General features: G+C 33.8%; 1 protein-coding gene and 2 long non-coding RNA genes across 3 annotated transcripts in view; all 3 read left to right on the forward strand.

Annotated features, from left to right (window-relative positions):
* Positions 1-23,742, forward strand: part of LOC130014092 (uncharacterized) — a 53,722-nt gene that overhangs the window by 25,836 nt on the left and 4,144 nt on the right. The gene's annotated exons all lie outside the window — the stretch shown is intronic.
* On the forward strand, positions 7,348-11,028 carry LOC130014095 (uncharacterized). Its single transcript, XR_008789068.1, has 6 exons — positions 7,348-7,434; positions 7,566-7,716; positions 7,934-8,217; positions 8,508-8,708; positions 10,472-10,610; positions 10,991-11,028. It is a non-coding gene; the product is annotated as an uncharacterized LOC130014095 (long non-coding RNA).
* LOC130014097 (uncharacterized) lies at positions 12,219-13,475 on the forward strand. Its single transcript, XR_008789071.1, has 3 exons — positions 12,219-12,372; positions 12,660-12,849; positions 13,293-13,475. It is a non-coding gene; the product is annotated as an uncharacterized LOC130014097 (long non-coding RNA).

Raw genomic sequence — 23,742 nt, forward strand, 5'->3', positions numbered from 1 at the left:
TGAATAAACTAGTCACAAATTCCTATTGTATATTATTGAGTACCGTAAACGTAAATCAGTTACTGGACAATAGCTATTAATGACAATTTATGTTTTTAGTAACAGAAAAGCCTTCAATAAAAGAGAATATACTAAGTCTGACAGCCAACAATGGAGGTAAAATTGATGCACCAGTAAATACTAATGCCGGACCAGTTCAAGACACTGTATGGACTAATATCGTTAATCCTGTTAATATTCACTTTAGATTTACTGCGGATTACCAACCAGTTGTGCCTTCTCGACAGGCGTATGTCAATGATTTTAAAGCTGGCATTATTAGTGCGAGTTTACGTCTGAAAAGAGGTAGATGTCTTTGTAATATTTACTCATAAATACATCCCACGGCACTGTCTTAATCCAACACAAACCTGTAATTCCTTATTCGTTTTGTTTCCATTAGCATTAATTTTATTATTCCTATGGACCATACTATTTAGTAATGCATTTGTTAACAGCACATCGTTCCGCTTGATGCCAGTCTCAGATTGCTTCATTTGTTCTTGGAATACATTGTTCTATTTCAGATGTCAATAATATTCTTTCTCATTCTTGTGGCGGACCACAGAGTCGAAGTAATCCTAATCAGGGCGTGTTTACCTGTGAACAGACATTAACAGATTTATCTCAGTTATCTCTACCATTTAATCACAAGGATGTGTAAGTTTTCGTAAATAACAAGCATGATCCATGATATTATAAAACACGTGAACGACAGAACAAAAAATGTTTTCCGATTTCTTTGACATAACAAAAACAAAATACTGTGTATGCACATTACTTCCCACACAGTTAATTATTATGCTCAAGGGGTAGACAGTAAAAGCCCAATTGTCTGCCTTAAGGACTTGAAGCCTTGGGTAAAGTACCAAAATGAGATGTCTATAGTACGAAAGAGTTTCTATGTAACTGCATATAGCAGGGTAGATTGGAAGTAATTCTGATAATAACTGCCAGACATATTTAAATGTGTTGAATCTTGTGAATGCGATAGAGGATAAAGTTATTTTCTTGTCTATTTAAGATTATATCTGTTTCAAAATGAATTTACACTGTTGACGGATATCTTTATATAGATATTACACCCAATAATTGATATTCTGCAGTTTAAACAAGCTGCTTTGTTTACAGTTTACTATAATGTCCATTTTAGACTCTCGTTTTCGATGTCAGTTGCCAATGGTGGATTTGTTAAGATTGAAAATAAGGAAACACGCTTGGTGGAAACTAAATATCTACAAGGATTGACTCAAACCAATACATTTTCTATAACATTTGACAGTGTAGATCCATATCATTGTAAGACCCAGTCAGGATGTTCTCTAGATATGCTCTCTGATGTAGACTTATCTAAACAGGTACATAATTATATACTCTAGACCAATATTATTGTAAACCTCGATATTCACTATATATGCGGTCTGAAACATATATGGATGCTGTTGACATATATTATTGATATCGTTTCTTCAGATATTATTTGAATTATAAAAACAAGTAGTTGTATACCATAAATCCATATTATTGTGAACGTTAATGACCTGCTGCTTTCTGGTGTTGATGTTCTGGACAGTATATTTATGTTAATGTAAACTTCCAGGATGGTCTTAGACATGTAGCCAAACTGTCCTCAGTTACATGTTCTTTAGATATGCTGTCTGATGTATACTTGTCTAAACAGGTAGAAACGTACCCCAGTCACATGTCACTGTAATAGTCAACATTGGATTTAGACACTGCCTATTATTATCTACTCAATACTTTTTTGAAAAGTCATATCTACTACTACTACTACCTTAGTTCCTTAACGTCTACGACCACAAAAGTGATATCGCAGAGAAAGTTATATCTACAACTCTTATATGTTATACCCCATCTCGATACTGTCGTCGACTATTACAGCTCCAAATGCTCCGTTTACGGCAAATGCAATGGCACAACCCGATTCTGAATACTTTGGCGGGGCATAGGCAAGTTTCATTACCAAGCTAGTATTTCATGGGTAATCACTGGCGTTGTTCCTTTTTCGAAATTTAATATGAGTTCGAAATATTGGTTTGTGCTCAGTGTTAAACAAAGAGGTCAACGGAGTATATTAGCCAATAAAAGAATACACCATGTGTGAATAATCATACATTATTTATTGTGTAGCGTACCAAAAGCTTTTCTTGGGACGGTTGGATTGATGCAGATGCTGGGATTAAAGAATATTCATATGAACTGTTTGAACTTCATCCTGTTGGTAATGAACTTGGAGTCAAGGCTAGGAAGACGGGGTCAAGCACTACATCAGTAAGTATCAGACAATACTTACTATAACGAAACAATGCTTCCGGGATCAATGTAAAGCTCAGATGTACATGAGTATAAATAACATAATATTTTATAACCAGATGAACTGAATACTAAAATGTTCAGTTTCAAGAAGATATCGATGTATAAACACTTTATAATATGTTTGTCATTGTTAAAAATAAACATTTTATACTTACAGAAAAGTGTTGATGTTACCTTTTCCAAACCTGCCGTGTATTCCATGATTTTATCAGCCTATGATAAAGCTGGAAATTATAAGAAGGCTAGACGATTGGTTATATTTGATGATACATCTGCTGTAACAACGACGTCCGGGAGTGTGCTTAGAGTGACTACTGCTCTTTCTACTACCAATTACAAATGGCAGACTAATTTAAATTCTGTTACAATCAGTTGGACTAATAGATATATCAACACTATACATCATAATGGTCGTTTTCTAGCAGCAGTTAGATCAGAACCTGGTGTAGAGTCTCAATATGATGATAATTATGGGTCTAGAACAACTCAGGCAATTAGCAATGTACAAGGTAACCGTGGCTTAATTATGGGATATGGTTGTAGACTCTGAAACGTTTCTACCATTCCAATAAATTTTAAAGCAAGGAAAATGAAATAGTTTAGACCTACTATTACACTCGCTTAAAAAAAGATTGTTCAATTTCTATTAACAGAGTGGTGTGATCTTTTCTTTGACATTTGATTATAGTATCCATTTATGTTGTAGGAATTGTTGGTATTAAAACCATATATAAAGTGGACCACGCTGGAGGAAGTTCGATTAACCAGCCTTCTCAAAATGAATTCGTAGATCTAGGAACTGATCAACAAGAGACAATAACACCAGTTCTGAAAGATGGCGATACTTTACGATATTTTATCAGAGCTTACGATATTTTATCTCAATACAAGGAAGAATCGTTGACCGTCCATTTTGATAGTTCACCACCTGTTATTGAAAATCTATGGTTAACAAAAGGTGATGAGGTTAATCTAGCAGTTCATGGTTTTGAGGAACTTGATAAAATGGTGTAAGTATTTGAATACTGGAACAATCATCCTGATATTAACGATATCTTCAACGTATGTCGCATATGTTAAAGGGCCAATCCCGATAATATTTTGGAGAATAAAACTGCTTAATTTTGTGTTAAAACCCCTCAAAATCCCGTACCTAAGGGCCGAGCAACTAATTCTATATTTGTGATATGTTTTCAAACAACTCACACCCGTCATCCGGAAACGGAGACCGGTGTCCCAAGCTGTATTATGCGGTGTCTGGATAAAATGAGACTTTTATTTTATAAAAACAATGTGTAGGTGAAATTTACCTTTCGTTATCCAGTACGGAACATGGGCCATTCACTGTATAGACCTCTAAAGGAACGGCGATAGATTATCAGGCCACCCAACGAAATAATTGACCAGCAATCTTAAAAGGGTTACGTGCCCGGATAAGCATTTTTGACTTTCGCGTCCAAACAACTCAATATTTTGAGCTGAAAATTTTGAGACAAGGTAAATACACCATTCCTCTATATTTTGGCCCTTAAATTTCATACGAATTCGGATTTTTATTTTTGAGACTCTGTTTAAGTCGGTATAGTCCCTTTAACTTGTAAACTACCAATAAAAGAATGGAAATTAATCTAAACTTGAATTGAGTTATGTAGGTTACTTCCTTTTCATTTAGAATTTTCATTCAGTTTATCTGACCAGTTTCTGTTTGACGTTGACGCCATATTGAGCAAATCAGAATGATTAACATTATGTTATAGATAGCTTGGTTGATAGTACTGAATGGTTGAATTATCGACAGGAAAGATGGAATTATGTTGTGAACATATTAAATATTAACACACATGTATTGATATTATATGATATAGTAGTTACCTTATAGGATAGGTAATAGTGACAGTATATACTGAATGATATCTTGTTATATAATTTACAGCATAGAATGGGTAGCCTATGATGATCATAGTGGAATAGAAACAGTACAATGGAAGATATTGGATCATTTAACGGAAGTAGAACATGGATCTCAGCGTATTCCACCACAAGGCGAAACAACGGTAAGTATACGACAATGAAAGGAAGGTTTTATATACCAATAGGGAAACTGTGTGAATATCTTCCCGTGAATTGCTTATTAAATTCTTTATTCTTCTAACAAAAATGAGTACACGATATTTTGTATTTAAAAATACTTGGATATTAATTAAAGGGAGAGGATTGGGTCTTCACAATGCAACAGGGGAGACAAGTCCTCACGCATGAGCCATTTGACTACTATTGTTTACTCTGTATTGATTTTATCTTTCAGAACATTAAAGAGTGCCAAAGTAAATATTCTAATAATGCCAGAGGAGCCAATTGTTATTGCATTCCTACTAGCACATGTTATCATCGCCATTTTCAAATAAAACAACCTACGACTGCTACACCCGGAGAAGGCATCTTAAACAATAAAAATACTGGTACGCATGATCATGATTATCGTATCGTGGTTACTGTGATGAACCAAGCTAAATTAAAAACAACTCTAACTAAACAGGCATGTATTAGATTTTCATTATAATACACATTGACCGCAAAAATACACTACAAGGTTTCACACTTTACATTATTCCTTGCTCCAAGCAAGATGCGTTTGGATTTTAAACCACAAATATACTCTACAATGTTTCACACTTTACATTCTTCCTTGCTCCATGCAAGATTTGTTTGGATTTATTATTATTGCGTGATAATTAAACATTGTAACATTGTTATGAATATATTATGACAACAAATTTACCTTTTTAGGATGATATACCTTTTTATATGTAGAATAATTTAATTTGTCAAGGTGCATTGTCATGTTGGATTTATCAAAATTTTGCTTTTGAGGAATAGAACTGGATCTGGCGGAAATATTAATTATTAACTGGGTCTATACATTTTAGTCTATTTTAATTTCAGATTACAATTGATATTAGTCCACCACAACATGGGATGGTGCATGACGGTAAATATGGTACACCGGAAGTAGACTTTCAGCCAGATTTAGAACTATTTGCACACTGGGAAGGTTTCTTTGATAGAGAGAGTGGAGTGAAATTTTATCAGTATGGGTTTTCCACGTCTTGTTTGGGTGCCAATAAATTTCAACTGGATTTTGCAAATAGACAGGTAATCTAAGCAAATGAAATAAAAGAAATAAAATGAATCTTCATTAATGTAAATGTATTTGTCCTTGGTAAGATTTATCCTTTAATGGTAGAACCGACCCGGACATTTATAAGGGCTCATCTCATACTATTATACTTTTAGGATGTTCAACAGACTACATCTACGCATGCTTCTTGGACAGCACCGTCTGGTGGTAAATATTACATCACCGTGGTAGCATATAACCGAGCTTTAGAAGTATCTGTACCAGTTTGTTCTGATGGAGTGGTTGTAGATAGAACATTACCTACTATAAGTGAAATAGATATAGAAGGGGCCAGAATTAAAGGTGGTTTAATAAAAGAAAATAATCAAGTATATTATATATCAAATACAAGACGCAAATATTTACTTAAAGACCCAGATGCAGCTTGTATGTAAGTGCAATCTTTAATTTAAGTCATTTTCGTATATTAAAAATATAACGTTAAACTTCTTGTATCCATGTATTTATCATACTAGTTATCTCATTTACAATGGCAGGTTTCCGTTTTACATTCGTCCATTATAGTTTCAGATGTCCACCCCTTCTTCTTTCAATACCATCATTAGTAACAGTTCTGTACATTTTTAATATATTTCATTAAAATAAATCATTTTATATAGCAAACCAACCCATTGATACTTGTTCAACTAATGTTAATTCTCAGCTAACAAAAGGCCTAGTCTGATAATATCTCCATCCCTCACCTTAACCGTTATTAAAGATCCCCATATTTATATCTTTAAAACATTAGAATAAGTAAACAAATTAAACTATTTTACAGTACAACATATTGTTTACACATACAAGCTAAAAATAATTAATGTGCTACTAAATCATTATAAATAAGGTAAAAGTAACATATTTCATTACAAACGAAGCTTAAAATAGAACGAATTTTTTCGATGAATTTTAACCTCGAAGTATTCCTTAATTAAATGAAGAGAATGCTATTTTAACAGAATAGATAAATATATTTCAGGAGAAAAGCCAAAACGGTCGAAGTTACTTATCTTTTTTCTATTGAGAGGTTTTCCAATGGTACAATACATACATATCCGGCGAATATGTTTTGTGATGAAAACCCAATGACAGATGTATATTTATCAAAGATGTATCTTGCTATGCATTCTCATGTAAGTATATTCTTCCAGAGGTGAATTCAGAATTTGGACTCCCCTAAACAGAGCATGTCATTAACGTCCTGTTGTACTGTTCCGACTAGGTCAGCCATAACTAAAAGATAAACCCAATAACATATACTAGTTAGATTTGTGAGTTTATCATGCCCAAATTAACCACTTGGCTACTCGTAGAGTTGAAGGAGCCAGTGCGATGTATAACAGTCTTAATTGATAATATTGACGCAATTTGATTTTTGGACTAATAGCAATCGGTATATAGAGAATCTCCTACGAGTCTTTTTGATATCCAAAAATATCAACACAAGTCGATAAAGTAAAATAAACGAGGCTCTGCCGATTTTTTTTTTTTTTACTTTATCAAATTACTTGGTCAAATCTCTAGTAAATCAGAATTAGTAACGCAGTAAAAAATATTTATCGAATTCTCTTTACCGGGTTGAGTCCCATTTTCATAGGTCTGAACAATCTAAAAACAAGACAAGAACATAACATATAGTAATTTTATTTCAGTTATATGTTAATTGGACTGCTAAGGGTAGTTTGATGAATACAGAAATTTACAATTATGAATTTTGTCTAGCATCTGCAGAAAGTTCAGTTTCTGCCCCTGACATTTTACCATTTACATCAACCCATCACCATTCCTGGTACCGTGGTTACCACCCACAACTTAGTGATGGAACCGAATTCTACATCAGTATTAAGGCAATTAACAAAGCTGGAAAGGAAACTGTTCAGGTTGGTGGCGCTTGTTTATGATTCTAGTACTTTAATCAAATATTGGTTTATTTTTCTACAAAAGTTTAAAAAGTTAGAATATTCCGATAAGACTTATGGTACCCATAAAACATGTTATAATTATTTTCCAGGGATTAGGTCCGATCTTAGTTCATACTATTCCCCCTACTCTTGGTGGTGAGGTATTGGTTAAATTTGAGGATGAGATATTGGAAGCCGATTGGTCAGCAGCAACTGTATCTGATCCGGAATCGTCGCAACTTACCTTTACAGCGGCCGTAGGTAAGTTTATGCATGAGTTCTGCCTTCGCGAAAACACCTTTTTTTTTAAAGAAGATAATATTTTTAATAAGTAGTTTATAATAGTGTTCGGGAATGGGGTCAAATCTGACAACTATTAGGAGAATAGTCATCATAAAATTGTATTCGGATCTGAAAAACGAAACGGTTGTTCTTTGTCATGAATATACAGAAGCAATATATATATTTCATTATACAGGTAGTTCACCGGGAAGTGAAGACGTCTATCCTTATTCTTCCTTATCGTCTGGTGGAAGTTGTATATTAGCTAACCCACCAACCTGTACAGCTTTTTCCATGGAGGATCTTCATTGGGATTTACATCACAACTTTACCTACTATGTATCTATAAGAGTAGAGAACATTGTTGGATTACACAGTGTGTTCACATCTAATCCATATATTCATAATACCAGAAAACCAGCAAAGGGAGTTGTATTTGAAGTTGTTCTACCTGATGAGGCAGCTGACTTTGGAGTTAATGTAAGCTTTTTCATGTAAGCTTTTTCATCTATGCTTTTTCATGTAAGCTTTTTCATCTAGTTTAATGCACATAATAACCTTATGGTATTGTTATCATGTCTTTGTGTTAGCTGTTTGGTAACTTCGACCGGGTATCTCTTCTCATACACTGCAATCTACATAGCTGATTACAGAAACCTCTATATCCACTAAACGGATATTACAAAATACCTTTGTAACATAGGCTTTCATCTGCGTTGTATTTCTCTATTAGAACACATTTGTTTATGTTTATATAATTTTCCCTTTAGGAGTTAGAAGACAGTAATTTTCAACTGTCGACCACTAAATTAAAAGCAAGATGGTTTGGGTTTGAATCTGATGATGTGGCCGAACACGTGACTTACAGTATTGGTATTGGTTCACAACCACTTGTTAGTGATATAAAAGATGAAAACGTTGGCAGTAAGACCCAGCATACGTTTCTCGGGCTTAATTTACAGCTGCACAAGGTAAGTATAATCTTTTAATGCAACAATTGTATACAAAAGCTACAAGATACTCGTTCGTCAGAAAAATCTCCTTATTGCTCTGTCCATAAATGCTCCCCATCCTTTCAGACCCGTGTAGACTGGTTAAATTTCCGGAAAAAGGCCTTCCTTAACAATCAAGGAGCATTTTTAAGTAAAAGTGGGGAACCAGGCCTTTCTAATGATTTTGGTTTGCTGAATACGAATATACATGTTCCCAAGCCGAAATACGAGTTTTTGACCGTCTAATTAGCATAAATACAAAATGGCCGCCAAATGCTGCTAGATTGTCAGATATATTGTTAACTATTGACTTTTGGGCCTAATGTATTACAGACATATAGGAAGTCGACCCCAATAAAACAAAAAATGATGTCATTATGCCCCTGTGAAGTCACTATTACGTCATATCCAAGATGGCCGCCATATTGATCAAAATTTTGTATTGATGTCCCTTTCCGTTTGGATATTTGTGCGTGTCTACCATAATGTACAGGGAATAAGCTGAAAATTTCAGTCAAATTGCTCAACTCTGAACCGAGATAATAGCGATTGACTTTTGGGCCTAGCCTCCACAGCAAAATAAACGCCAGTACGATTTCAAAATCATAGAGGCACTTAATCAAATCATTCTAAAAAAACGACTTACTAAATGGATCAAAGTAATGTTGACACATTAGTGATTAATTCATCACAATTTCAAGACTTTACGAGAAGGTTTAGAGTCTGTACACAAGTCTATACCTAGTGTATCCACCACGAGTATCAATAACAGCAGCACAGCGTCTGTACATGGAGTGGACCAGACGATTGGTGAACGTCATTGGCACCTGGAACCACACTCTCAGAAAAGTCTGGCACAATCCATTGGCTGTGTTTGGTCTCCACTGAATTTCATCCCAAAGATGTTCAATTGGGTTTAAGTCCGGACTAAGGGCTGACCAGTGCATAACGTTGACATCGTTCTGCTGTAGAAAGTCCCGAGTAACTCTGGCGGCGTGGGCACAGGCGCTGTCATGCTGGAAAACGTTGTCTCGATGACGTGCGAAATGTGGTATGGCGTGGGGTCTGAGAGCTTGGTCGATGTAGCGCACTGCTGTGATGCCGCCTCCTCTCCCTGGACCAAGATTTTGGAACATCACAGGACACACTTTCTAGTACAGGCCAATTCCACCCCAATCCATTATGCTTGGACCACCCCATGAGTCACGTTCCATGACACATTGGTCAGAGCAACGCTGGCCACTTCGACGCCATTTTCTGGTCCTGCCATCTGCAGTTGATGCGCAATACCGACTCTCAAATGTGTTGTTGGGCAAACTGTAGACGTTCACGTCGATGACAATCTAGCAGCATTTGGCGGCCATTTAGTATTTATGCTAATTAGAAGGTCAAAAACTCAAATTTGGGCTTGGGAACATCGATATTCGTATTCTTATAGTCTTAAGTCAAGAAATTACTCAAAATTTTTCGCCTTATTTTAACTGAAATATAGCCCTTATAAAACAGTGTATCAAATGCGTCAATAAGAAACTATGTGCAAAGTTTTGGGTTTCTGGATCAAAGATATTTCTCATAAACAGTGACTGAAAATTGAGTAAATTCTTAACTTAAGTCTGAAAATGTTTTGTGAACTTGGGGTCAGATTTAACGAACATTTGACTAGTCTAGTGCACAACTACAGAAATCTACATTTGTATGTATTGGTATTATTTTGTCAATATTACTATTGTTACTATTTTTAGACATACTTTGTAACAGTAACAGCTAGGAGTGACGCTGGAACAACAAAGGCATCGTCTAATGGTATCACTATAGTCCAGAAAAATGTTAACCTGAATAATGAAGTTCGGATAAAAGATGGCTCTGATTGTCAGCAAAAGGGTAAATTATTAAACAGCCTTATTCATAACTACAGTGCAGTTTACGAATAAAGATTACCTTACAACCACATTTTTTTACGAATAAACATTGCCTCGTAAATACTGTATTGATGATTAAATTTAGATTACCCTGGTAGATATAAACATTTGACATCAACTATAATATCATCTCATAAAACCAATAGTTGGTGTAGGCCGACAGCAAGGGACACATTTATGTCTCTTGTATTTGATATTAAGTACTGCTGACAATGTACAATGCGTAATATGGCTATAAAGCTATTTTACTCTTAATTTTAATCCAATTTTTTTTCAAATAAAACATCACATTATATGCCTATCCTTATACCATATTACTTTTTTTCACTTTAACAAACATAGAAAGACTATCCTGGCTACCAAACCACCATTCGCAACAGGTGAATTATTTTCCTAATATTAGTAAGATAAGAATAGTACAATATTGATTTTATTGAACTGATACTGGAAGTATTAATAGTTATTGGTATTATCATTTTCATTTATTTATTTATAATAAATTCAATTAAGAACTCTCAAATATTATACGCCATTTTTTTCTGACACAGAATTCAAGCTCAGATTGTGAGTCGGATATTGACTATCAAAAATCAACATCTTATTACATGGCACATTGGACAATATCAAATGCATATAAACATATGTATCCTGATATTAAATGGACGTTACAAATGAGACAGAAAAACACAGGTAAATAAATGATTGATTTACTTTGAAATAAATCATTGAATTACTTTGAAATAAATAGTTAAATTACTTCGAAATAAATGATTGAATTACTTTGAAATAAATGAATATAATGCATTGGTAGAGGTTGATATTGTTGACTATAGCATTTGGATATATTTATAATTAGAATAAAAAAAATAGAATCTGTAGAGTAGTAGCGTTCGATTGTTAAAATTTACATAAATTGTATGGTTGATAAAAATAAAGAACTTTGCACGGCAAACTGATATTAAAATGTTATTATTGTTATTATTAAATTATTATTCATTGTTTAACAGAGGATATATGGCACAATGTAGACGATAAGAAGTTTCTATCAAATTCTGGTCAAATCTTCCAACCAGTAGCATTAGATTATTGTAAAACATATAGAAGTAGTGTGAGGTTCTGTTCGGGTGAAGTTTGTTCTCAACCTGTAGTCAGTAATGGTGTAACAGTGTTGAGCAAACCTGATATGCCACATATAGCTATACACCACAAAAAGATGCATGGATCCCAGGTAATTCAAATATAAATAATATAATCCAACTAATTAAGATGTTTTTTTTTCTATATGTCCAATATTTATACATAATCAAATATTTAATTTGCAGCTCACTATAGTAATTGTTGCTGGCAGAATGATAACACAATCACCCAGATATCAACTTTACGTTAATATAACGTTGTACCAACAAATTAATGAGCACAGCGACTGCATAACCTAACTAAGTATACAATTAACACGGTATGAACCTAAAATCTGCCAATGAGCTACTAAATGTAATCTGATATGAAGGTTTGATTTATTATAATACGGTTATCATTTTATGTTTTATTCCATATCCCAGTTAGATGTTAGCTTGACTTACAAGAGTAATACCGAAGATAAAGTGTGTTCTGTGGTGTCTACCAAAGATAAATATATGTGGAGTATAACAGATAATAAACACAATAGTCATTTATTCACTAAATGGAGTAAAGTAAACAATGTGCAGAAAATCAGTGAGACAATGGTAAGAATCTAAATTTTAAGATTGTCTGTATGTTTGTATAAATCTGTTACAGCTGTATACATTATGAAAATGCCCTAAAAAGTAAACTTGATTACAGATTTTAGGCAAACCAATAGACAGAAAAGGGGTGGTAAGCAAACGTGGTGTGCACCACACAAAATGTTGCGTTGAAGCGAAAACATTTGTGTGGTTCTTTTCAACATGATAACTATGCAACCACGCGAACCTTTGTTCGAAATTGTGCCATAAAGACAAACTATTTCATGTAATATTTTTTTATTTCTTAGTTTCAGTTTAGAATTAATTTAGATGGTGAAGTTGATTTTAGTGAATGCAGAAGATTGGCTGTACGAATATTTAATAAAGCTGGTTTATCAACAATAATATCGTCGGATATTAAAAACTGTTCATCTGTAGATCCGGTATTAATTATACCGGCTATTATTATAGATGCTATAGGACAGCCATTAAATAACGGTAAGTACTCTTTGAATATATCGTGAAATTGAAATAAACACACACACACACACACCCAAATACACACTCGCTGTTGTGACAGATCCAATAATTATGTTGTTGTTAGTTAGTTGCAGGACGGAGGGGCTGACAAGGAAAGCTGTCTAGTCGTTCGGATGGGACGAAAAACCGAGGTTCCGTGTACACATTGGCGTGCACGTAAAAGATCCCTTGGCAGTTGGAATTCGATATAAGAGTAGGCCGTAATGCCGCTGTCCGGGCAAAATTTCCGTCATTAGCCCAGGTTAGGAGCAGAACAGTAGGACGTTAAATCCCATTTCATTTCATTTTGTTAGTTAGTTATATTTTACGTCCGCTTCCACCGAGGTGATATCGCAGACATGTCCACCCTTTTATGAGTAGCGTTTGAATAATTTGAATATGTTGTTTGTTTTGTATTTCAGATCCCAACACAAATGAACTAGGAACATCAATTTCTCTGGATCAGAACGCAGTCTGGTCTAAACCAGATGTGGACTATACACCTTATAAAAATATTATATCAGCCGTATGGCTCACATTAAGACATAGAAACTATACTTGGGGTTTACTAGAAGACCCAGCATTCTCTACTCTAACACATTTTACTCAACCGAAGATGATGATAACAGATCCTTGTTCACATCCAGATGTTATAAAGTGTGGACAAACCGGTGAGGGAGTTTCGGTAATCTTCAAATGTCATTAAGGCTTTATTCCATTGATTCCTTGTGCCATTTCTTTAAGCCTAACAACTATAATATGGATACGTACTTTGAAGGAGTCTTCGTTGACTTCATCATTAAGACTCCAGTTTTACCGCATTTCTTTATGTTTCTTTTAACAGAAAACGAATACATCAATGTATTAACTCAAAATACTTTAAAACACGGAAGGCGGTATTATATCTGTATCCATGCTGATGCTGTTGATGCTAGTCATGAAAAATGGACGGAAGATTTGGAAGAAGTAAACGCATGTAGTGATGGAGTAACTGTTGATTTGACTCCACCAAATGGTGGTCGGGTGTGGGTGGAGAACTTGAAAGATTTTAAATACCAGGTAAATAGTTCTATATAAATATAGTCGAACCCCAATTATCTCTATCCTAGCATACTCGAAGACGTATAATATTTGCTGTGTCATTCATTCCTTGTAATTCCCTGTTAGCCCGATTAATAGTGTTTCGGGATAATGGTTCCATCCTAGGATAATATGCTATATAGCTATCCGTTGTTTCTAGTATTTGATTATATCTGTTTTAATATACTTTACATCAGTACTGAATTAATGTTTTTGTGATAGTTTTATATGAATAACCAATATATTATTTCAGTCATCTGACAGTGATGTAGCTGTTTACTGGGATAGTTTTCTTGACGTAGAAGAAAATGGTGGAAAAACTGTTCATCCAAGTGGAATATCAAAATATCATTTATATATCGGTAAGGTTAATTTGTTTCAAGGATACGACAGTTATCGCTGAATCCACAAGTTAAAAGTGAACGAACATACCTTATTGTCAATCTGTAAATATGCTGTTCTTTACATTTTGTAAATTTTCTTTTACATATAAAGGTTCTATAGAGGGAGGTGAAGATATTGTAACTAAACATAATGTTGGTTTGATAAATCATAAAATATTCCACCATCTTTCTTTACAAAATGGCCACACTTATTACGTCACTATAGAAGGTAGGTATAAATTCATGTTTCTGTTTCACAATTAGAACTATAAAAAATGTATAACTTAAATAATAGCAAATAGAAACCATTAGATTAAATTTGTTAATCATGTATTAAAGTCGTGTAATTAATTATAAACCTACACACCCCAATCTTCAATACAAAATAAATTGATTTCTATTGCCCGCTTGGCAACATTGCTCGTTCGTTAGTATTCACCCATTTCTTTCATCCCTTTGTTCCATAAGCTGGCTCCATTATTGCTTGTTTAGTGCTATTATTGTTTTGTTTTTTGTATTTTTTTCAGCAATTGATTTTGTAAACAGGACAAAAACCGTTTCATCTGAAGGTTTCATTATTGATAATAGTCCACCAGAAACTACATCTAAACCTATACAATTTACTAATACATATATACAGTCAAATGATGTATTGTCTGCGTGGTAGGTTTATATAGAATATAGTGTTAGTAAACAAAATAAAATGAAAGCCATTATCCCCAGGCAAAGTATTTGGTTACCGGTGTTGTTGAAGGCGTGAAATAGTCAGCCTACCTCGACACGTGTACAATACCTTTTAAAGATCGGAATGCCTCGGTTTCGATCCCATGTAAAAGATCCCTTGGCAGTTGGAAGTCTCCCCTCATAGCACAAGGATGTTGGTGTTGAAATTAATTGTAAATAATGTATTAAAGAGCCTGAGCCATTGTATTTGATTTATTTACAGTTGGAGTGGATCATTTAAAGACACCGAAAGTGGTATAAGTCAGTATCGGTGGGCAATAGGTACTAGACCAGGTCATGAAAACATTAGGGCTTATATGATAACCGATAATGATTGTGATGAAGCGAACCTAGAACACAAATTGCAAGATGGACACGTTTATTACGTCACAGTTCAGGTATATCTCTTATTGTAATTTTACATTACGTTTTTAGATAGAAAAAAAGTTTAATGAATTATGCTTGATGTAACTATAGATAAGTTGGGAACAAACATTGTGCTTTATTATTTATCCCTTAATTATTTCAAAGAAATTGACACGAATCGTTAAGACGGTATGCTTATATTTGACGTAATTTCCAATAGAAAATTTTTCAAATTCATGCTCTATGCTGGTTATCTTTGTATTCTATATACCAATTTTACAATAACTCTTGTCTGTTGTGGTGTTTCAGGCCATTAATGGTGCAGGGTTATCTACTACATTAATATCTCGTCCAGTGACAGTAGACACAACTCCTCCTACCACAGGACATGTCATCGATATTCTTAATACAAACTATACCGGAGATGACGTAGATTATATAACTAACCAATCACCACTTTCTGTTAGATGGCAAGGATTCCACGACCCCCATTCATCCATGCAATACTATACTGTTAAAGTTGGTACCTGTGATGATTGTGATGACATAATTCCAGAAATCAAAACAGGAATATCTACACGTAAGGAAAATATTATTACAAAGCACAATCCAACTTTTCTGTTATAGAACTATTGATGATATTCCCAAGAAGAGGTGGTTTAGTTTTATTGTAAAAATAGGGGCTACTTTCTTTAAAATAAATTATGTAGATGTCGTAACAACCGATATTTCAGATTTTAGTTAAGTTTTATTGTATAAATATGGACTATTCCCTTTCAAATAAATTAAGTAGATCTTCTAATAAATTTTAAAAACCGATACATATTTCAGATTTTACCTTTCCACCGTCCAAATTTACTCCTGGAACAAAATATATCACCACGGTAACAGGGTGCAATATGGCTGACATGTGTACGTCGGCCATTTCTGACGGGGTAATAATTGACGTGACACCACCGGACGTGGGACGAGTTTTAGATGGAACGAAAGATTTAGATGTAGAATTCCAAGCAACCAGGTAATTGAAACACGATTATCAAGTCTGTTTAGTTTTCCGTTTTCGGAACAAACTATAAAATAGACATGAGGATCCACGAATATGATTGGATCACGTTTATCGAGTCTCCTCTGCTATGGGACCGCTGCAGTAGTTATTGTCTTAGAAGGCATTTAACAATAACCCATTTTTATACGTGGTCGTATATTGCCATCGCGCCCGTCCGTCCGTCCACAATTTCTTATGAACACTCTAAAGACTACATTTATCATCTGATTGTTTTAAAATTGATATTATATGCCTACATTATTGATATGAAGATTCTATTTAACAAAAGTTACAATCCTAACCGTATGATGTTGATATGCATCATTTAAACTAGTGAAACGAAGAAGCCTATTCAATATTCAATTTCGTCAATTTGTCCTGTAAATGACCTCATATGCTACCACCCTTGTCGATGGGAACTTATCTTAATTAGATGATTGACATTTATAAATTGGTTCTGAGCAGTTAGTTAGGGTTATATAAGAGTGTTGCAATTATTATCTTCCAGAATCAGATTCTACTACTGAACAAATTAACATAATGTGTTGTGTGCAATTTTTAAGGATTGTCATCCTGATTTCAGAAACTTTGTTGGTGCCAAATGGCATGGGTTTAAAGATGCACAATCTGGTATAGCGAGATATGAATGGAGAGTAGGAACAACCATTGGAGGCGAAGGGTTACTTAGCCCTCAAGTTTTACCAGTGGTGGAACTGGCCTATAGATCTAATTTACCTAATTATAAGCTATTGCCTATTGATACTAGAATTTATATTACTGTTAGATGTTACAATAAAGCAGGTAGGACTCAAATTATTTTAATGACGCTAATGATGCTTACAAAAACAATAATTTAAGTTATATCTTACTTGAACAAGCATTACTGTTGTGGACCCAATGTATAAATTCGTAATATATGTAGTAAAAGGGTTCCTACACGAAATATGTTCCCTTTCTAAAATTGGTTAGAGTTATCACCCCTTTGCGGGATAGAATATAGAAACATGAGGGCATGTCCTCTAGACCCGGCTTCATTGTAGACGAATCGACATCTTTCTTTTGTAAAATTGCATAGGATTACTGTTATATTTATATCATCATCGTTTGTATTATTTATGTATTTCAAAGCCGCCACTGCACCTAGATTTTATATTATTAGGTTTATACAGCGAAGTTACATCAAATGGTTTTAAGATCGATACAACATTACCAGTAGTAGTACAAAGGGCAGTCCCCGTCTCATCGTTTAGTTCTATTTTACCTTCAACTACCATATCAAAATCTAGTATTAAAATTGAATGGAAGTTTACTGATGATGAATCAGATATAGAAAGACAATACATTTCTATTTCACCTCATTTATTGGGAGATTTTAATTCTTCAGCTATGGAGGTAAGTCCTATCGATAATTTTAAACATATTTTATTTTTTGAAAAATTAAACATTTTGATAAAAAAATAAGCATGCCTATAATGAATTCAGTCATTTAGAAAAATACAGTGGCATTACGAGGATGACCACTGGACATTGCCTGAGTAAAATTGCATAGTTGGAAATTTTACTATTTTAAAAATGCAGTGGTTTTACGGGTTTGTCTAATGAACGGTGACGAAGTTAAATTGTATAGTTGGAATACTTTTAGTTTTAGAGAATATATTACTATTTTTGTTTCAGATTCCTAGTGTAGTAAAAGAATTTACATTTTCTGGTCTAGCTCTACACGATGGGAGTAAATATAAAGTTAAAGTGATTGGTTGTAATTTAGCTGGTTTGTGTCTGTCGAGTGTTACAGATGATATAACAGTTGATTCTACACCGCCTACCAGAGGTACGTGTATTGTTTGTATCGATTAAAAGTGTTTATACTTATGCTTACATTATATAAGAACAAATGTCGTGATATCTGATAATTCATTCTCGATCTAAATAAATCCACGTACTCTAAGAAAACAGGCAATTTTAATTTTTTATTTGTTTTCCACTTTAAAATAAGTAAATAATCTGATAATTATGAAAAATCTGAACTCGATGTCGTTTTGCTTTTGTTCTGGTCATTTTGGAGAATTAAAGTTTTACCATATTACAAATTGTTTATCTTCCCCAATGAAATAATTAGTGAATGTTGTTTCAGGTATGTTTGCTATTGATACTGACCACGCCGCTAACTTAAACAGAGATAGGAATAACTGGAACCACTGGTCTACTACGTCTATTAAGTTAGCATGGTTGGGATTTGCCGATCTACATACTGGTATAACCGAGTATAAAGTCAGTGTTGGAACCAAACCTTTCTTTACAGATCTCAACCAGGCAAGTATCTCTAATTACGGTAATATGTGGTATTCTTGAGCATAATACAATTTTTGGCGTAAATTAGCAGCATTCAAACACCCAAAATCTTGTTAATAAATTGCTTGGTTTCGGTCTGCAATTAATCTTAGGTAATATGACATATTGTTTTTTACTTCACGAAATTCTTATATGAAAATTTTTTTTTAACAGGGCTATCAACAAATCACGTTTCAACATGTGGCTGGAGATAATTTTAATGATGAAGGAGTGGTACAATCAGTTACAATAACTACCAAGACACTTCATATGGGCAATTCTGTTTTCATATCTGTATGGGCTGTTAACGGGGTAATTATTGCTATTTAATCATTTTCTAGTATATGATATATGTACTACAGTAGAACAAGAGAAATTACACCTCTAAATCGGGTGTATCAGACTTAGGCAAAATTGCCACTTCAGTATCCGTATCTATTAACTACCAATATGTTTTACTTCTAGTCGTTTTATTGTGTTACATATTATTTCATTTTTATTTTTGACATAGGTTGGATTAAAAAGTCAACCTGCTCATTCTGAATTTGAACTTGTAGAAGGAGGAATGTTAGATTTAGTCAGGAGATGTCAACCGTATAATTGTCTTGGACATTGTGTTTGTGCTGGACAAGACAAAACATGTTCAGATGCTGACAACTGTAGAGACATCTCAACAGGTATATATCTATACACTTTATTAAAATTATTCATTAATTAATTCTTTGTGAACTTTTATGTTAGGGTTTCCTTTGCATTCGTCACAGTAATGTCCCACTGTGTTTAGTCTACCTTAAGTAATTCCAGATGTTGTATGCCACACTATTCCCGTATTTCTCTATTGTTGTATATTTTATGCTATCGGCCATGTGATTGATTTCTTATTTATCATCATCCTTGCAGGGAATCCAAATAATATTATCCAAGTTACTGACATGACTAATTTGATGTCATATGATGCTGCACAGACTTACTACACATCGTCTGATAATTTTCTAGCTGCCAGATGGAGGATAATAAACCCACAAGGTATCTCTCCTATAAGGTGAATTAAACTTAGATAAATTAAATATTTTTAATAAACCAACACGGTCTCTCATCTATAAGGCAAATTAAACCCCTTTCATAAACCAACAAGGTCTCTCGTCTATAAATTAAATTAAATTTAGATAAATTAAACAACCCCTTTAATAAACCAACAGGGTCACTCATCTATTAGGTAAATGAAACCTCTTTAATAAACCAACAATGTCTCTCATCTATAAGGTAAATTAAACCTCAACATATCATACAACTGGGCGCAGGCCCGCTATATCATGATGATCTAGGCTTCAGCCTGCCAAAACCAGCTAAGTTCATTATTAACTACATAGCAATTACCATGAATTCAAACTCAGCATATGGTATTTTAGATATGAATGCAGTGCCGGTCATTCCGGTGAAAATTTACCCAGTGGAATATATGACACTGATACAGAAAGGACATGGTTTGATGTTGGTGAAAATACCGAAACTATAATAACTTTACCTACAGGTATACCTTTTAAAAATGTTATTCATTTCTTTCAAGAAACAATCACTAATACTGTATATTTAATAATATGTAATATTAACAAATCACACAACCTTCACTCAGTTACAATAGGATACCTTATCAATACATTCAGCTATAAGCATTGAAACATACGTATAAAGCTCTATAAACAAAAGTCTTCTTTCTTGTAAAGGTGTGTCACAGGGATCGGCTTAAGGTCCCACGGTGTTTCTAGTACATGTAATTTCGTAATATTATTTTATTTATTACAGCTAAAGTTTTAGATAAGTCTGTGCCATATAGTGTATTTGTGAGGGTATGGTATAATGCATATCAATATGCGATATTTAAGTCTCCTGGTATTACACCACTGATGTCTGCTCCGAGTGTCAGTCACATAGCGGGAGCTGATGTAAGTACTTAAAAATAAGTTAAAAACTCCAAGCTATTTAATAATTATAACTGTCATTATATCACGATTTTTCCCCGTTTTGATTAACCTATTTTAAATAGAATTATTGATTTGATTTTGAGATGTATTGCTCTATTTTTTATCCAGATAAAAGAATTAGAAACTATATTAAGTGTTAACGATATAGATTACCAAACATCCAGCAATCAGATTATTGTTGGTTGGAAGAATAAATTTAGAGGAGGAATTCGTGGATTAGATTATTTTAAGCCTTATATAAGCACTCATCCACAAGGTGGGTTTTAATAGTAACATAATCACATTAAAAGTTTCACGGAAACATGTATTTATTAAATGTATGACAACATTTTTAAACTGATGTTTCCATTCCTAAGATATTTTTGAACCAGTCCCGACCAATCTCATTATCTAGTATAGTGAGTCTTAAAGATTGCAAAACTTTCTTTTGGCCTCAAATCTTATAACAATTATTAGAAATTTATTCACAAGAGAAGCCCGTAATCAACTCTCTAGGCCATGGGAATGTCAAATTTTGAAATACGATAACATTAATAAAAATCGAGACTGTAACGCTATTCTTAGCAAATCCTAAAACACTAACAACCCCACTCAGAATAGAGAACTAACTCTCTAGGCCATGGGAATGTCAAGTTTTGAAATACGATAACATTAATAAAAATCGAGACTGTAACGCTATTCTTAGCTAAACCTAAAACACTAACAACCCCACTCAGAATAGAGAACTAAAAGGAATTGTCAAAATATTTTTTTATTGCTGTTTCATTATCTATTTATCTAAATCTTGCATATTGCATCTTTAATAATGTAATCAATAGCGGTCTTGGCGTCTTTTTTTTTTTAAATGTAGGACACAACGTTCATCAGTCATCTACAAGAGTACCTGGAAATACTAGTATCTATACAGCTACTAATCTAAATCTACAAGAGAATAGAGAATATTATAGTACTGTACTAGCTTATAATAAAGCAGGATTATTGAGCTGGGCCAATAGTGATGGAATATTAATAGACAATACAACTCCTACTTCCGGTATTATATATGATGGTAATGGTAAGTAAACTATTGAAATTATTGAATATAGATTGTGGCCCCCCCCAAAAAGAACCCCGTAAAAAATTTATTAAATCTTACAGCTTCTTGAACTTTGTCTGCGTACGATCGTTGTCCAAAGTTTTAGTTATCTTGGTCGCTTTGCATAAAGTCATGTTTTTTCCAAAAAGAAAAATTACAATCAACAGTGTTATTCAAAGATTTGTGGGTTTTGGTTGGGAGGGGGTGGGGGCATTGCGGTCACCCTAAAATTACCCAACACAACTCATAGACTTATTTTAGCCGATTTCAATTTCATAATCTTTTAAATCTGGTATGTATTTTCAAGCTGTTTCCCTAAGGAATTTCCTGTTTGGTGATAAGGTTTATTATTTATCTTTTTATAGACAACCATGATAAAATGGCGGATACGGTCTCTTATTATTTCATATTTTACAGATATCTATGATAAAGATTACCAATACTCTACAACAGTTATATCATCATCATGGTATGGTTTTACTGATAGTGGTACTGGTATAGTTAAATATTACTGGTGTATTGGTACTGGTATTAGTACTACAGATTGTAATATACACGACTGGAAGAATGTAGGATTAAATACTAGACTGTCTGTAAACCTAACCTCACCTTTAAATCATGGTAGGCATTCTAAAGTTTCCATATTAATTGAATAAAATTGAATCTATTAGGTATTTTATTCAAAAATACAAACCCTTTCATTATTGGGACACTATATAATATGCTACAGTGTGGATAAATATATTACTAGTCATACTGTTTTCTTATCTCGACACGTGCGAAACTGGTCCCCTACAGTAGTATAGTGGATAAGAAAATGAAATGAAATGGGGTTTAACGTCCTACTGTTCTGCTCCTAAACTGGGCTAATGATGACGGCAAATGCCTTTGGAAAGAGTCCCCTCTCAAGCCATCTCGTTCCAAAGAATGAATTTCTGAATGTTTTGTTTCCAAATGTGATCTTCTATTATCAAAGTATTACTGCCACCGTAACAAATACCATTACTGTATTTTATTGTTATAGGTATGAAAATTTATAATAAAGTGTATGCTGTAGATGGAAGTGGGTTGAAATCTGATGTAGCAGTGTCTGATGGTATTACAATTGATACCACGCCCCCAGTACCGGTTGATATAGATTATATTGGAGAAAATCGCATCGCCAATCCATCATTTGAAGAAGGCGCGGAGGAATCAAATAAGGAATGTGATGACCAACCACCAGCTCGTTGGTATTTTGACTCCACCTCGTGTATTAAAATTATCCAATCACAACCTTCCGTTTCAAAAGAAGGCGGAACCTATATTAAAGTGAAAGGTCATATTCAACAAACAGTTTTTGATTTAAACACCCAAAGTGCTTACCATGTTATAGTACATGTTGGATATCCACATGATGTTAGCATTCAGCATCACAACGTCGAAGGTTTCGTGCAATTCGGACAAGAAACTCACACTTTCAGCCTTGACCCAGAACGATGCCAGGGGATATGTGACATCGACCAACAACCATTAATAGTATGGAATAAATTTACTTATGTATTCCATCCAAGAGAAGCAAGAGAAGTGATAAGAATTGGTACAAGTAAATTACATATGATATTAGCTGTAGATGATGTATATGTACAACAAGTTAATTATATAGATATAACAAGTGATTCTAATCATTTAATACATCATACAGTATTTAGACCTTATTGGTCATCTCTTCATCTTACCTGGCATTTTAAAGATGATCAAAGTCATATTACAGATTATCAATGGGCACTAGGTAAGTTTAGCTTGAATACATGTACTACTGTATGTAAATATATCAGTGACTATAAGTAATACAATAGTGTTTAAATCATGTAGGTATTTAGTTATAGCAATACATTTCCTGTTTTTGTA

This window comes from Patella vulgata, chromosome 8 (assembly GCF_932274485.2).
Source record: "Patella vulgata chromosome 8, xgPatVulg1.2, whole genome shotgun sequence".
Classification (NCBI taxonomy): Eukaryota; Metazoa; Mollusca; class Gastropoda; family Patellidae; genus Patella; species Patella vulgata.